Raw genomic sequence first — 15,310 nt, forward strand, 5'->3', positions numbered from 1 at the left:
AAAGCCGTGAAAAAGACTCTACCTAAGTTGGGACTACTCCCCTGACAGATCCCCCCAAGGGATCCATTTGCCATCAAGGAGTCCCAGGGGGACACAGCCCCTTCAATTCTATCCTATTCTATTCTATTGGTCGATTGCTAATTGAATTATTATACTGCTTATTCTCTCATGTTCCCTCCTGAGAGGGTCTTCTCTCTCTGTGACTGTTACATTTGTTATTCTACTTATTGGACTGAGTGAGCGTTTGTCTGGTCAGGCTGACTACATAGTTCTCTGTCCTCTAGTCTAGAGCACAGACAACTCGCTCCCACTCAGAACCGAGACCAATGTTTTGGGACTCGGTGACGCTAATTCCTATTTGTTACGTTAGCGTATCTGTTTTCTGTCTACTTATTGTCTTAATCTTTCCTTTACTGTCAATTCCCGTCCCTTCCTCCTCTTCCCTACCCCCCCCCCTAATTTACCCAAACCTCCTATAAACTCATTCTACACCTCCACTGGGAGAGAGGAGAGTCTGATTCTATAGGATAAGCTTGACTTCATCATATAATATCTGCCTCTTTCCTTCCCTGTAAAGAGAAGAAATATCCACCAGCCCCAAGGTCGAGACATGGATGATCTTTTACGTGTCACGACGCTCAACGTTAATGGCCTGAACACCCCTCAAAAGAGGCATCATGTGGCACTCTTATTGAAGAGGTACGGTTCCGGCGTGGTCTTCCTGCAGGAGACCCACTTCAGGGACGACAGATGCCTGACTCTTCCAGGTAAGCAGTATCCACTCGCATTCCACAACTCACATCCATCATCCGCCTCAAAAGGGGTCTCAATTTTGCTCCACAAATCTCTCAACTTCGCTTGTGAGGCACGCGCGTCAGACGAGGAGGGCAGGGTTCTTTTCTTAAGGGGCCTTCTAAATAACACTAAGATAACCCTCGCGAACCTATATACCCCAAATACTGATCAGGTGACCTGGCTAGTTAAACAATTAGAGGTTCTCACACTTTTTGCTGATGGCCAGATCATCTTAGGTGGGGATTTTAATCTTACACTCTGTCCTCTAATAGATTCCTCAACAGGAAAATCGCATGTATCCCAAAGGAAATTAGCTAAACTTATTTGTACCTTCTCTGGGATGGATCTGGTTGATAGTTGGAGATGCATGAATCCGACCTCTAGGGATTACATGTTTCTCTCACAGGTCCACTCCTCCTTCCAGCGCCTTGATTACATCTTTGTGTCATCCCCTCTTCTCCAACAGGTAGAGAAGGCCTCAATTGACTCTATAGTGGTTACTGACCACGCTTCGGTCCATTTAGACCTTCACCTGCCAAATCCCTCCCCCCAAGAATGGCGTTGGAGACTTATACCCTCCCTTCTCAATCTTGAGGAGGAGAGAACACGACTAAATAATATGATGGAAGAATTTTTTCAACTAAACAAATCAGACGATCTATCAATCCCGTTGATATGGGAGACCCATAAGGCCTTCATGAGAGGGCTCTTGATCGCAGCAGGCGCAAGAGCAAAGAAAAAACAGCAACTAGAAATCAACAATAAGCTTGCCCAAATCTCTAAGCTCGAACGCGCCTCGAAACAAACTTTAAATAAGTCCTCCTCTGAGGAATTAGCATCCCGCAGAAGAGAACTTAAACTCATTCTTGTGTCTAAATATAATAGAAAGTACCTGTACCTCAAGCATGTCAACTATGCACAGGGAAACAAGGGAAGTAAATATACCTCTGCACTTATAAAGAAAGCCCGTACGAGAAACCTTATAAAATCCATCAAAACAACAGAAGGCCTGACGGTCTCCTCCACACCCGAAATCGCTAGGGAATTTCAAAGCTTTTATTCTAGCCTATATACCCTGCGGGACTCTCTCTCTCCAGGGTCTACCCTGGACTTTAAGGTACAGATCAACTCCTTCCTTAAAGAACTCAACCTTCCTAAAATAAACGAGGAGGAATTGATAGATCTCCTGACCCCTATTACTACCCAAGAAGTAGAAGAACTCATAAACTCCTCCCCTCCAGGTAAAAGCCCCGGTCCTGATGGCCTGCCTCTTATTTACTATAAGACTTTTAAGTCTACCCTTCTACCTAAACTAACTGAACTCTTTAACTCATTATTACACGGGGCTCCTCTATCTAGACAGGCGCAGGAGGCTCACATCACCCTAGTATATAAGGAAAACAAAGATCCTGAATCCTGCGGGAGCTATCGCCCTATCTCCCTTATTAATTTTGATGTAAAGCTCTGGGCCAAAATCCTAACCAAGCGACTTGAAAAATATATTACGAAGTTGATCAATCCTGAACAATCCGGATTTGTCAAAGGTAGGGAAGGTAGAGACAACTGCCTTAGACTGCTCCATGAAGCTAATTACTCCCAAGTCCATAATATCCCGCTCGCTTTTATCGGCACGGATGCCAAAAAAGCATTCGACCGGGTCAATTGGACCTACATGGAGCACGTCCTAACGCACTACAGCATCCCTTCAAAATTTATATCAGCAATATTCACCCTATATGCGACGCCATACGCACAACTTAAAATCAATAACACTCTATCCCCTTCGTTCAATATAAATAACGGTACGAGGCAGCGCTGCCCCCTCTCCCCTACCTTATTCATTCTTGACCTCGAACCCTTCCTACAGAAAGTCAGGTCAGACCCATTGATACAAGGCCTAAGAGTGGGAGGGGAGACTCTCGTCCACAGCCTATACAGACGACATCATTTTTCTCATTACAAACCCGGAGGTTGGCCTCCCCCACCTTGTCTCTTTGCTGGAGAACTTCGGATCCCTCTCCAATTTTAAAATCAATCTGGCTAAATCGATTGCCTTAAATATATCTATTCCCCCTAATCGCTTTAGGGCCATTAAAAACAAATCCCCCTTCTCCTGGTCGGATTCAACAATTGACTTCTTGGGCATAAACCTAACAAAAAAGGCTGAGGACCTATACTCAACAAATTTCCTTCCGCTACTACCTAAAATTAAAAAATTACTAAGATCCTATGACAAGCCCTTCATATCGTGGCTGGGAAGGAAAAACATATTAAAATCATATGTCATCCCCATCATCCTCTATAAAATTAGGCTTCTACCGATTTTTATCCCTTCCAATTTCTTCCAGACATTGTGTACAATCTTCTCCAGATACCTCTGGAGGGGAAGGAGACCTAGGCTGGCCCATTGCATGCTGATCAAGCGGCGCTCGGAGGGGGGAGTGGACCTGCCTTGCCGATGAGAGTTATATTTGGCTACCCATCTAAACCATTGGATGGAATTAGCCCATCCCAGTAAAGACCCTATGCTTCAGCTTCTTGCCAGAGGCGCCTACAGCCCGGTCTTCGATGCAGACCTCTGGTTCCCGGAGGGAAGAAGCAAGGGGAAACGGAAAGGTGGCCCGCTCCTGAGGCGGACTCTTGAGACCTGGGCCGCTCTAGGGAGGACTCTGGCTCCTAGTCCCTCCCCTTACACTCCCTTATCAGCTCTATATAGGTATATGGCCCTCCCGTTAGACCCCTGCTCAGTTAAAATCTGGAAGACCCTAGAGGACAAAAACTTCCAGAATGTGGTATCTATAGCACATCAGGCCCCCATATCTACCCTGAAAGACGTCCTCCCCAACCGCTCTCTTCCTTTCCTCATATCCTTTCACTTGTTAAAAGTCATAAACGAATTTTTGAAAAGAAGACATAAAGATATCAGACCACCTACTCCATTCGAGATCGTTTTGGAGGGACCTACCCCAGCTTCTAGAAAAGTGTCCTACATTCGCAAACACTTTATATATCTCCCCCGAGGGAGACGAAACCTGCCTTCCTCGTCTCGTGGGAGAGAGAGCTTAACCCCTTAACGACCAGACCATAGCCTTTTTACGTCCTCCCGAAGTGGGCTTTATTCTATGAGGACGTAAAAACTTCCGACCTACAGAGAATAAAGCCCCTCGGGCCGTGGACGTGACAGCTCCATGCTGTCAGTGCCTGCAGGTAGCCGACAGCATGGAGCTGTCATCCCGGGCTGCGGGGACCCCCCCCCCCCCGGCATTGTGATCGGCGCTATCCAATGGATAGCGCCGATCGCAAAAAAGTAAATAAAACTGAAAAAAGATAGATATTCAGCTGCCCTGATGGATCGGATCCATCAGAGCAGCTGCAAATTCTAACCTGGCTTGTCGGCGGTGTCCCCCGGAGATCTGGTCCTCCCGGACCCGCCGGCGGCCTTCTGCGCATGCGCGCCAGACAATTACGTCAGGCGCATGCGCAGAAGCCCGGGAGCCCCCGGTAAATTCAGAACCTCCTGGCTCCCGGCTCCTGAAGGTAGCTGGGAACCAGGAGGTGTTACCGGGGACCGCAGTGAGCGGTCCCCGGGCCCGCGATTGCCGCTATCTATTGGATAGCGGCGATCGCGAAAAAGTTTAAAAAGTTAAAAAAAAGTGCTAGTTTCACCTCCCCTCATGGATCGAATCCATGAGGGGAGGTGAAAATACTCACCTAAGTCCTCCCCGATGTCCCGATGGTCCGGGACCCGAAGTCCCCCTCTGCGCATGCGCGTCCGATGATTGACATCGGGCGCGTGCACAGAGGGGCTCGAGCCCCGGGAAATTCAAAATCACTTTGTTCCTGGCTGCCATGTGTAGCCAGGAGCAGAGAGATTTCACCGGAGACATGATCACTGTTATCCAATGATAACAGTGATCATGTAAAGTAAAAAAAAAAAAAGTGTGAAAAAGTAAAAAAAAAAAAAAAGTTTTAAAAAGTTTAAAAAAGTTTAAAAACCGTACGTTTCATCTCCCCTCACGGATCATATCCGTGAGGGAGGATGAAAGTACGCACATAAGGCCCCCAGATTTATCCGCGGACGTTACCCCAGCTTCTGTGCACACGCCTGTCGCCAAAATGGCGGACGCATGCGCAAAAGCTGTGGATTGCCAAGATAATTGAAAATCTCCCTGCTCCTGGCTACAAAACTGAGCCAAGAGCCTGGAGATTTCACGGAGAGCCGCGGTGAGCGGTTCCTGTTCACGTGTTCGCCGTTATACAATGGATAATGGCGATCTCATAAAAGTTTTAAAAAAAATTTGAAGTTTCATCTCCCCTCACCGATGCGATCGGTGAGAGGAGATGAAACTTTTTATCGGAGGCCTCCATATTTGCACCCCGACGCGATCCTCATCCGTGAACTTACCCGGATTCTGCACATGCGACCGCCGGCAAAACACTGGACACATGCGCAGAAGTCGGGGAGCCCAGGAAACTTAAAACCTCCTTGCTCCCAGGCGACCAACGGTCGCCGAGAGCCTGGAGCAGTGACCGATGGCCTCGTTGAGCGGTCCCCTGTCACATGATAAAAAGGTAGCGATCTACCTTAGGTCGGTCTCACATGACCGGATAGGAATTACGGATTCCGCATACGTCTGATCCGCGGTAATACGCAGATCAATCGCATTGGATTACACAATTCCGCTCACATTAGTGGGTCGGAATTGTGTAATCCACTCGCAGAAAAGAGAACGCAGCAGGTTCTATTTTACCGCGGATAGCCGCAACATAGAGCCCATTGTGCTCCATGGTCGCGGATATACCCGCAGCCCATACGCAACTACGTTGTATACGGGCTGCGGGTACCAGCGTCATCGCTAAGCGACGGTGCGGGAAATACAAACAAAAAAATGGTGTACTGCGCATGACCGCCTGTGTGAGTAGGCACATATGCGCAGTACATTAGGCGGCCGTACGCAGGGTCACAGCCGGGCTCACAGATGAGATCCGCTGCAGGCCTCCGCAAGCAGATTACGCCTATGGCTGCGTGAGCCCGGCGTTATTTAGACCGCTACCTGTAATACGTATTTTACAGGAAGCCCTGGGAATGCTTGCCTTCATGCAGTTCCAGGAGCAGCTTGTTGAGCGCCTTCTATGTGAGACCGCCGCAACTCATCAAGCTTACGGAGACTCATGGAACGCCACTTTTTACACCCCATACTCGCTATGGAGGTCAAGAAATGACCCCCAAAAAGCATGAGAGGAGGGGGGATACCGGTTTTATGGCCCCATGGGCCCATTCCAGCCAGCCTCCGTAATTACCCCTGTCTTCGTAAATACCACACAGTTCACATTATTACTTTTATCTGAGATTTGCGAATGCCAAAAAGGGTGCGGAGGGGGGGGAATTTTTAGGGAGTAAATTTTTATTCCGTACAAATAAGCAATGGGGCCTGGGATTTATTCAATTGTACCCTGCAATCTAACGGGTGTTCCCTCCTTTATAGGCCTTGCCATGGGTCCTGTAAGTAAATTAGGGCCACAATCGGTATGTTTCTGAACTCGGGACAAATAGGGGTATCCATTTGGGGGTGAACGTCTTCATTCCTATGTACACTGTACAAAAAAACTGTTTTTAAATTTAAAAAATTGCCCAAAAAATTGAAAATCGTAACTATTTCCTTCTGCTTTGCTTAGATTCATTCAAATACTGTGGGGTCAAAATACGCAGTACAATCCTAGATGAATCTGTTACCGGGTCTAGTTTTCAAAATGGAGTCATTTGAGGGGGTTCTTTATAGTTTTGGCCGCTCAATGGCTCAATAAGTGGGCAATGGGGCCTGGAATTTATTCAGTTGTACCCTGAAATCCGACGGGTATTCCTTTCATTGTAGGCCTATCCATGTGTCCTGTAAGTCTATTAGGGCCACAATGGGTATGTTTCTAAACACGGGACAAACAGGGGTATCCGTTTTGGGGTGAAAGTCTTCATTTATATGTGTGCTGTACAAAAAAAACTGTTTTTAAATTGACGCAATAGCCCAAAAAATGAAAATCGTAATTTTTTCTTACTGCTTTGCTTAGATCTATTCAAAAATTGTAGGGTTAAAATACACAGTAGACCCTAGATAAATTCGTTAAGGGGTCTAGTTTTCAAAATGGCGTAATTTATGGGGGTTCTCTATGGTTTTGGGCACTCAAGAACTCTACATGTGTGCTATGGGGTCTAAAAGGACTTCAAGCAAAATGTCTGTTCTGAAAGACACTGACTACTCCTTTCGTTTTGGGCCCCGTTGTGGACTCAGATATAATATTTAGGCCACAATGGGTATATTTCTGAACACGGGAGAAACAGGGGTATCCATTTGGGGGTGTAAATCCTCATTTTCATGTAAACTATAGGAAAAAATATGTCTTTAAAATGATAGATTTGCAAAAATATGAAATTTTACTTTTTCTCCTCTAAATTGAATTAATTCTTGAAAAAAAACTGTGGGGTCAAAATACTCATGACACCCCTCAGTGAATACACTAAGGGGTGTAGTTTTTAAAATGGGGTCATTTGTGGGCATATCTATTATTCTGACACTCATGAGCCTTTCCAATCTTGGGTTGGTGTAGGAAAACAAAGTGTTCTCAAAATGCTAAAAAGTAATGTTAAATTTGTACGTCTCCTAAATTGTAAAAAAAAAAACGAAAGTTTTTCCAATGTGCGCCCAAAATAAAGTAAATGGGTGGAAATATAAATCTTAGCAAAAATTTCTATATTATGTTTGCACATATTTAAGATATTGCAGTTGGAAATGTGAAAAAATGACAATTTTTTCAACATTTTCCCAATTTTGGTGCTTTTAATAAATAAGCACAAATTCTATCGGTCTTTTTTTCCCGCCTAGATGAAGTACAACATGTGGCGAAAAAACAATGTCAGAATCGCTTGGATATGCAAAACCTTTCTGTTGTTTTTCCATGTTAAAGTGACATGTCAGATTTGCAAAATTTGGCCTGGTCATTAAGGCGCAAACAGGCTTGGTCACTAAGGGGTTAAGATATCCCTATCTTCTAGCGAAACCAAACTCATTCTAAAGACAGCTTTCGGACTCTCCCCATGCGTTACCTCCCAGGAATCGCATTATAAACTCCTGGCAAGATGGTATAGAACCCCACAATGGCTTTCAGACCACAAACTACTTGCACAGGATAGTTGTTGGAGATGCGAGATGGATACTGGCTCATACTTTCACATTTGGTGGGAGTGCCCCCGCATTGCTCCCTTCTGGGGCGAGGTAGGCGGGATCCTAAAACAGCTCTTGCCGGGTTTGGCACTCTCCCCTGAGGTGGTTCTCCTTTGGAGGCCGACCCCCGCCTTTCACCCCCTTAAGCACAAGTTGATTGCTTTATTAATCGATACAGCTAAGGCTCTAATTCCCTTGCTGTGGAAGCAAAAAGATCCCACCTCGGTGGACCTCTGCAGAGACAGAGTGAATCTCCTTGCTAATCTAGAGGAGCTCTCGAGTTGGACCAAGGGTACACATGAGAAATTCATTGAAACATGGTTCCCTTGGAGAGCAGTGGTGTGGAACACTGGGGTTTGATCTGGTGCCTTGTGTCCAGGGCGGAGCAGATGAAACGCAAAGCTAAACTTACAATAATGATTCCCTCCATCAATACTCACGACCTCCGGTCGTAATTGTTATGGCCAGCTGGTACTTCTTGAGTTTTGACTCAATATGACACCTTCCATTGACCTCGCTTACAAACTCTCGCTCTTTCTCTCCGGTGGACTTGCTCGATGGCTCTCCCGATCGTTATTTCTCAGAGTAGAATGGGTTCTTCATCCTCACCCCCATTCCTCCCCCCCTCTCGAACCCCCCTCACTCTCCTCCCTCCTCCCCACTTACCCCCCATTCTTCCATGTATTTGTTAGTCCTCCACTAGGTTAATATGCAGTGGAGGTCATTATACGTAGCCTCTCTCATTCTCATTGAGAATGCTCTCCAAGGCTCTGGTTCACCGCATTGGATCACTCTAAACTAAAGGATCAGTGTCGGCCTGCAGTGTTTTTGTAACTCGTAAGTGTATATTGTCTGAGGCCGTTAAGCCCGGTGTGTACAGAGCTTAGACCTCTCTCGTGTCGCACTGTATGTATATTTTGTAAAAAATCTTCAATAAACATTGATTCATAAAAAAAAAAATAGATGTGATTGAAATGTTACATGATGTGTTTTCTCTGCAGGATGCTGTAGTGAAAGCTGCACAGTGTGCGTCTAAACAATCCAGACAGACATGAAGGAAGAGAGCATGCCGTCTTACATGTTTTGGCAAGCATATTGCCCTTAAAGGGGTTGTCCCGCGGCAGCAAGTGGGTCTATACACTTCTGTATGGCCATATTAATGCACTTTGTAATGTACATTGTGCATTAATTATGAGCCATACAGAAGTTATCAAAAGTTATTCACTTACCTGCTCCGTTGCTGGCGTCCTCGTCTCCATGGTTGCCGTCTAATTTTCGCCGTCTAATGGCCAAATTAGACGCGCTTGCGCAGTCCGGGTCTTCTTATCTTCTCAATGGGGCTCCGTGTAGCTCCGCCCCGTCACGTGCCGATTCCAGCCAATCAGGAGGCTGGAATCGGCAATGGACCGCACAGAAGCCCTGCGGTCCACGGAGGGAGAAGATGCCGGCGGCCATCTTCACCGGGTAAGTAAGAAGTCACCGGAGCGCGGGGATTCAGGTAAGCGCTGTCCGGTGTTCTTTTTTAACCCCTGCATCGGGGTTGTCTCGCGCCGAACGGGGGGGGGGGGGGGGGGGGGTTGGAAAAAAAAAAAAAAACGTTTCGGCGCGGGACAACCCCTTTAATCATAGACCTACATTTCTGGTATGGCTAGTGAGAGGCCTGTGACATTGGTCGGGAAAGATATAATCTCTCCTTAAGGAAAGCACCAAGAAGGTGAGTGAAAGAGATTTATAGGTAGAGATGAGCGAGCACCAAAATGCTCGGGTGCTCGTTACTCGGGACGAAATTATCGCGATGCTCGAGGGTTCGTTTCGAGTAACGAACCCCATTGAAGTCAATGGGCGACCAGAGCATTTTTGTATATAGCCGATGCTCGCTAAGGTTTCCATTTGTGAAAATCGGGGCAATTCAAGAAAGTGATGGGAACGATACAGCAACGGATAGGGCAGGCGAGGGGCTACATGTTGGGCTGCATCTCAAGTTCCCAGGTCCCACTATTAAGCCACAATAACTAATAGCCCCCCCCCAACAACTTTTACTTCTGAAAAGCCCTCCTTAGCAATGCATACCTTAGCTAAGCACCACACTACCTCCAACAAAGCACAATCACTGCCTGCATGACACTCTGCTGCCACTTCTCCTGGGTTACATGCTGCCCAACCCCCACCCCCCGCACGACGCAGTGTCCACAGCGCACACCAAAGTATCCATGCGCAGCCTTCAGCTGCACTCATGCCACGCCACCCTCATGTCTATTTATAAGTGTGTCTGCCACGAGGAGGAACGGCAGGCACACACTGCAAAGGGTTGGCACGGCTAGGCAGCGACCCTCTTTAAAAGGGGCGGGGCGATAGCCCACAATGCTGTACAGAAGCAATGAGAAATATAATCCTGTGCCATCGCCATCAGGAGCTGCACACGTGGGCATAGCAATGGGGAACCTATGTGCCACACACTATTCATTCTGTCAAGGTGTCTGCATGCCCCAGTCAGACCGCGGTTTTTTATAAATAGTCACAGGCAGGTACAACTCCGCAATGGGAATTCCGTGTGCACCCACAGCATGGGTGGCTCCCTGGAACCCACCGGCTGTACATTAATGTATCCCATTGCAGTGGCCATCACAGCTGAGGTAACGTCCGATTAAATGCAGGTAGGCTTCGGCCCACACTGCATGCCCCAACCTGACCGGGCTTTTTAATTAATAGACACAGGCAGGTACAACTCCCTATTGTGAAGTCCCTGTGGACCGACAGCATGGGTGGGTGCCAGGAAGCCACCGGCGGCACATAAATATATCCCATAGCATTGCCCATCACAGCTGAGGTAATGTCATGTTAAATGCAGGTGGGCTTCGGCCCACACTGCATGCCCCAGTCAGACTGGGTTTCTTTAGAAGCTTACACATGTAGTTACAACTCCGTGTGGACCGACAGCATGGGTGGCTCCCTGGAACCCACCGGCGGTACATAAATATATCCCATTGCAGTGCCCAGCACAGCTGATGTAACGTCAGCTGTAATGCAGGTGGGCAAAAAATTAATTGGATTACACTGTAGGCGAGGGCCCCAAAAAATTGGTGAATTGGTTAATGTGGCTTAATTGGTAACTAGGCCTGGAGGCAGCCCAGTTAAAATAAAAATTGGTTCAGGTGCAAGTTTCAACGCTTTAATGAGCATTGAAACGTATAAAAATTGTTTACAAAAATTATATGACTGAGCCTTGTGGGCCTAAGAAAAATTGCCCGTTCGGCGTGATTACGTGAGGTTTCACGAGGAGGAGGAATATTATACACAGATTAATGAAGCTAAAAGGTCCACGTTTTTGATGGTGATAGAGAACAATGCTTCCATCCGCGGGTGCAGCCTACATATTGTTTAGGTATCGCTGCTGTCCGCTGGTGGAGAAGAGAAGTCTGGGGAAATCCAGGCTTTGTTCATCTTGATGAGTGTAAGCCTGTTGGCACTGTCGGTTGACAGGCGGGTACGCTTATCCGTGATGATTCCCCCAGCCGCACTAAACACCCTCTCTGACAAGACGCTAGCCGCAGGACAAGCAAGCACCTCCAGGGCATACAGCACGAGTTCAGGCCACGTGTCCAGCTTCGACACCCAGTAGTTGTAGGGGGCAGAGGCGTCACCGAGGACGGTCGTGCGATCGGCTACGTACTCCCTCACCATCCTTTTACAGTGCTCCCGCCAACTCAGCCTTGACTGGGGAGCGGTGACACAGTCTTGCTGGGGAGCCAGAAAGCTGGCAAAGGCCTTGGAGAATGTTCCCCTGCCTGCGCTGTACATGCTGCCTGATCTCTACGCCTCTCCTGCTACCTGGCCCTCGGAACTGCGCCTTCTGCCACTAGCGCTGTCGGATGGGAAGGTTACCATCAGTTTGTCCACCAGCGCCCTGTGGTATAGCATCATTCTCGAACCCCTTTCCTCTTCGGGAATGAGAGTGGAAAGGTTCTCCTTATACCGTGGGTCGAGCAGTGTGTACACCCAGTAATCCATAGTGGCCAGAATGCGTGTAACGCGAGGGTCACGAGAAAGGCATCCTAACATGAAGTCAGCCATGTGTGCCAGGGTACCTGTACGCAACACATGGCTGTCTTCACTAGGAAGATCACTTTCAGGATCCTCCTCCTCCTCCTCCTCCTCCTCCTCCTCCTCCGGCCATACACGCTGAAAGGATGACAGGCAAGCAGCATGTGTACCCTCAGCAGTGGGCCAAGCTGTCTCTTCCCCCTCCTCCTCATGCTCCTCCCCCTCCTCCTCCTCCTCAACGCGCTGAGATATTGACATGAGGGTGCTCTGACTATCCAGCGACATACTGTCTTCCCACGCCTCCGTTTCCGAGTGCAAAGCGTCTACCTTTATGCTTTGCAGGGAACTTCTCAAGAGGCATAGCAGAGGAATGGTGACGCTAATGATTGCAGCATCGCCGCTCACCATTTGGGTAGACTCCTCAAAGTTTCCAAGGACCTGGCAGATGTCTGCCAACCAGGCCCACTCTTCTGTAAAGAATTGAGGAGGCTGACTCCCACTACGCCGCCCATGTTGGAGTTGGTATTCCACTATAGCTCTACGCTGCTCATAGAGCCTGGCCAACATGTGGAGCGTAGAGTTCCACCGTGTGGGCACGTCGCACAGCAGTCGGTGCACTGGCAGATTAAACCGATGTTGCAGGGTCCGCAGGGTGGCAGCGTCCGTTTTGCAGTTGCGGAAATGTGCGCTGACCCGGCGCACCTTTCCGAGCAGGTATGACAAGTGTGGGTAGCTTTTCAGAAAGCGCTGAACCACCAAATTAAAGACATGGGCCAGGCATGGCACGTGCGTGAGGCTGCCGAGCTGCAGAGCCGCCACCAGGTTACGGCCGTTGTCACACACGACCATGCCCGGTTGGAGGTTCAGCGGCGCAAGCCAGCGGTCGGTCTGCTCTGTCAGACCCTGCAGCAGTTCGTGGGCCGTGTGCCTCTTCTCTCCTAAGCTGAGTAGTTTCAGCACGGCCTGCTGACGCTTGCCCACCGCTGTGCTGCCACGCCGCGCGACACCGACTGCTGGCAACGTGCTGCTGCTGCTGACACATCTTGATTGCGAGACAGAGGTTGCGTTGGAGGAGGAGGAGGAGGAGGGTGGTTTAGTGGAGGAAGCATACACCGCCGCAGATACCAGCACCGAGCTGGGGCCCGCAATTCTAGGGGTGGGTAGGACGTGAGCGGTCCCAGGCTCTGACTCTGTCCCAGCCTCCACTAAATTCACCCAATGTGCCATCAGGGAGATATAGTGGCCCTGCCCGCCTGTGCTTGTCCACGTGTCCGTTGTTAAGTGGACCTTGGCAGTAACCGCGTTGGTGAGGGCGCGTACAATATTGCGGGAGACGTGGTCGTGCAGGGCTGGGACGGCACATCGGGAAAAGTAGTGGCAACTGGGAACCGAGTAGCACGGGGCCGCCGCCGCCATCATGCTTTTGAAAGCCTCCGTTTCCACAAGCCTATACGGCAGCATCTCCAGGCTGATCAATTTGGCAATGTGCACGTTTAACGCTTGAGCGTGCGGGTGCGTGGCGGCGTACTTGCGCTTGCGCTCAAACAGTGGCGCTAGCGACGTCTGGACGCTGCGCTGAGAGACATTGCTGGATGGGGCCGAGGACAGCGGAGGTGAGGGTGTGGGTGCAGGCCAGGAGACGGTAGTGCCTGTGTCCTCAGAGGGGGGTTGGATCTCAGTGGCAGGTTGGGGCACAGGGGGAGAGGCAGTGGTGCAAACCGGAGGCGCTGAACGGCCTTCGTCCCACCTTGTGGGGTGCTTGGCCATCATATGCCTGCGCATGCTGGTGGTGGTGGCTCCCCAGCTGATCTTGGCGCGACAAAGGTTGCACACCACTGTTCGTCGGTCGTCAGGCGTCTCTGTGAAAAACTGCCACAACGTAGAGCACCTTGACCTCTGCAGGGTGGCATGGCGCGAGGGGGCGCTTTGGGAAACAGTTGGTTCATTATTCGGTCTGGCCCTGCCTCTACCCCTGGCCACCGCACTGGCTCGGCCTGTGCCCACACCCTGACTTGGGCCTCCGCGTCCTCGCCCGCGTCCATGTCCTCTAGGCCTACCTCTACCCCTCAGCATGGTGTATTACCAGTAGTGCAGAAACAGAACGCTGTAATTAAATGTGCCGCTTATTGGCCTGTGGTTGGAGGCTCACTTCGCTTACCGAACGGACAGCAGAGCCAGGAAATAATTTTGTGCAAGCCTGCTGTAACACTTAGCTGGCTGCGTATGAATTAGGAGGACAACTACACCCAGCACAGACCCAGTACACTGAGGACAGTCACAGGCAGCCCAAATAGATTTTTTTTCCCAAATGTTTTTGGAAAGGCCCACTGCCTATATTCAATAAATATATGTCTTCTGTCCCTGCCTCACCACCACTACTGGCCCTGGAGTATGTATAATTACTGCAGGGCGCAATGCTCTGCACGGCCGATATACAAAAAAAAAAAAGTGCAACACTGCAAAAAGCAGCCTCCACACTACTGCACACGGTTAGATGTGGCCCTAAGAAGGACCGTTGGGGTTCTTGAAGCCTAAAATTACTCCTAACACTCTCCCTATAGCAGCTCCGGCACCAATAGCACTTTCCCTCCTCTATGTCAGCATACATCTGTGGCGAGCCGCGGGAGGGGCGGATTTTTATACTCGGGTGACACCTGATCTCGCAGGCCACTCACTGCAGGGGGGTGGTATAGGGCTTGAACGTCGCAGGGGGGGAGTTGTAATGCCTTCCCTGTCTTTCTATTGGCCAGAAAAGCGCGCTAACGTCTCAGAGATGAAAGTAACTCGAACATCGTGTGGTACTCGTCACAAGTAACGAGCATCTCGAACACGCTAATACTCGAACGAGTATCAAGCTCGGACGAGTACGTTCGCTCATCTCTATTTATAGGCCATTCATGCTCTTCTGGGAAATATGAAAATAAGGAAGATGGAACAATATCTCTGCAGTGCCACCTATTGGAAGGCAGCATTCCTGCAAGCCAATGTTAGTCTCTTTATACAAGCCTTATAACACTGGGAATTCCTGTAGAAACACTTTTATTGAATAATAAGAGATTTTGGCACTCATAAAATATAAGCTCCTGGAAAGAAAGGACTATCAGGTCTCTGGAATATCCAATTCTATGGGGACCTTGGTATCATCTGCAAAGGCATCACATGAGATGCCTTGTACAAGTTTGTAAAGATTTCTACAATGCGATAATGATGTGAACACTCAATTCCTTGATCCAAGTACATCCGGTTTATTGTAGGTTTTG

At 48.9% G+C, this 15,310-nt stretch overlaps 1 protein-coding gene across 1 annotated transcript in view; it reads left to right on the forward strand.

Moving 5' to 3' along the window:
• LOC136628999 (zinc finger protein 678-like) overlaps positions 1-15,310 on the forward strand; it is a 284,392-nt gene that overhangs the window by 108,381 nt on the left and 160,701 nt on the right. The window lies entirely within an intron of this gene.

Source organism: Eleutherodactylus coqui, chromosome 5 (assembly GCF_035609145.1).
Source record: "Eleutherodactylus coqui strain aEleCoq1 chromosome 5, aEleCoq1.hap1, whole genome shotgun sequence".
In the NCBI taxonomy this organism is placed as follows: domain Eukaryota; kingdom Metazoa; phylum Chordata; class Amphibia; order Anura; family Eleutherodactylidae; genus Eleutherodactylus; species Eleutherodactylus coqui.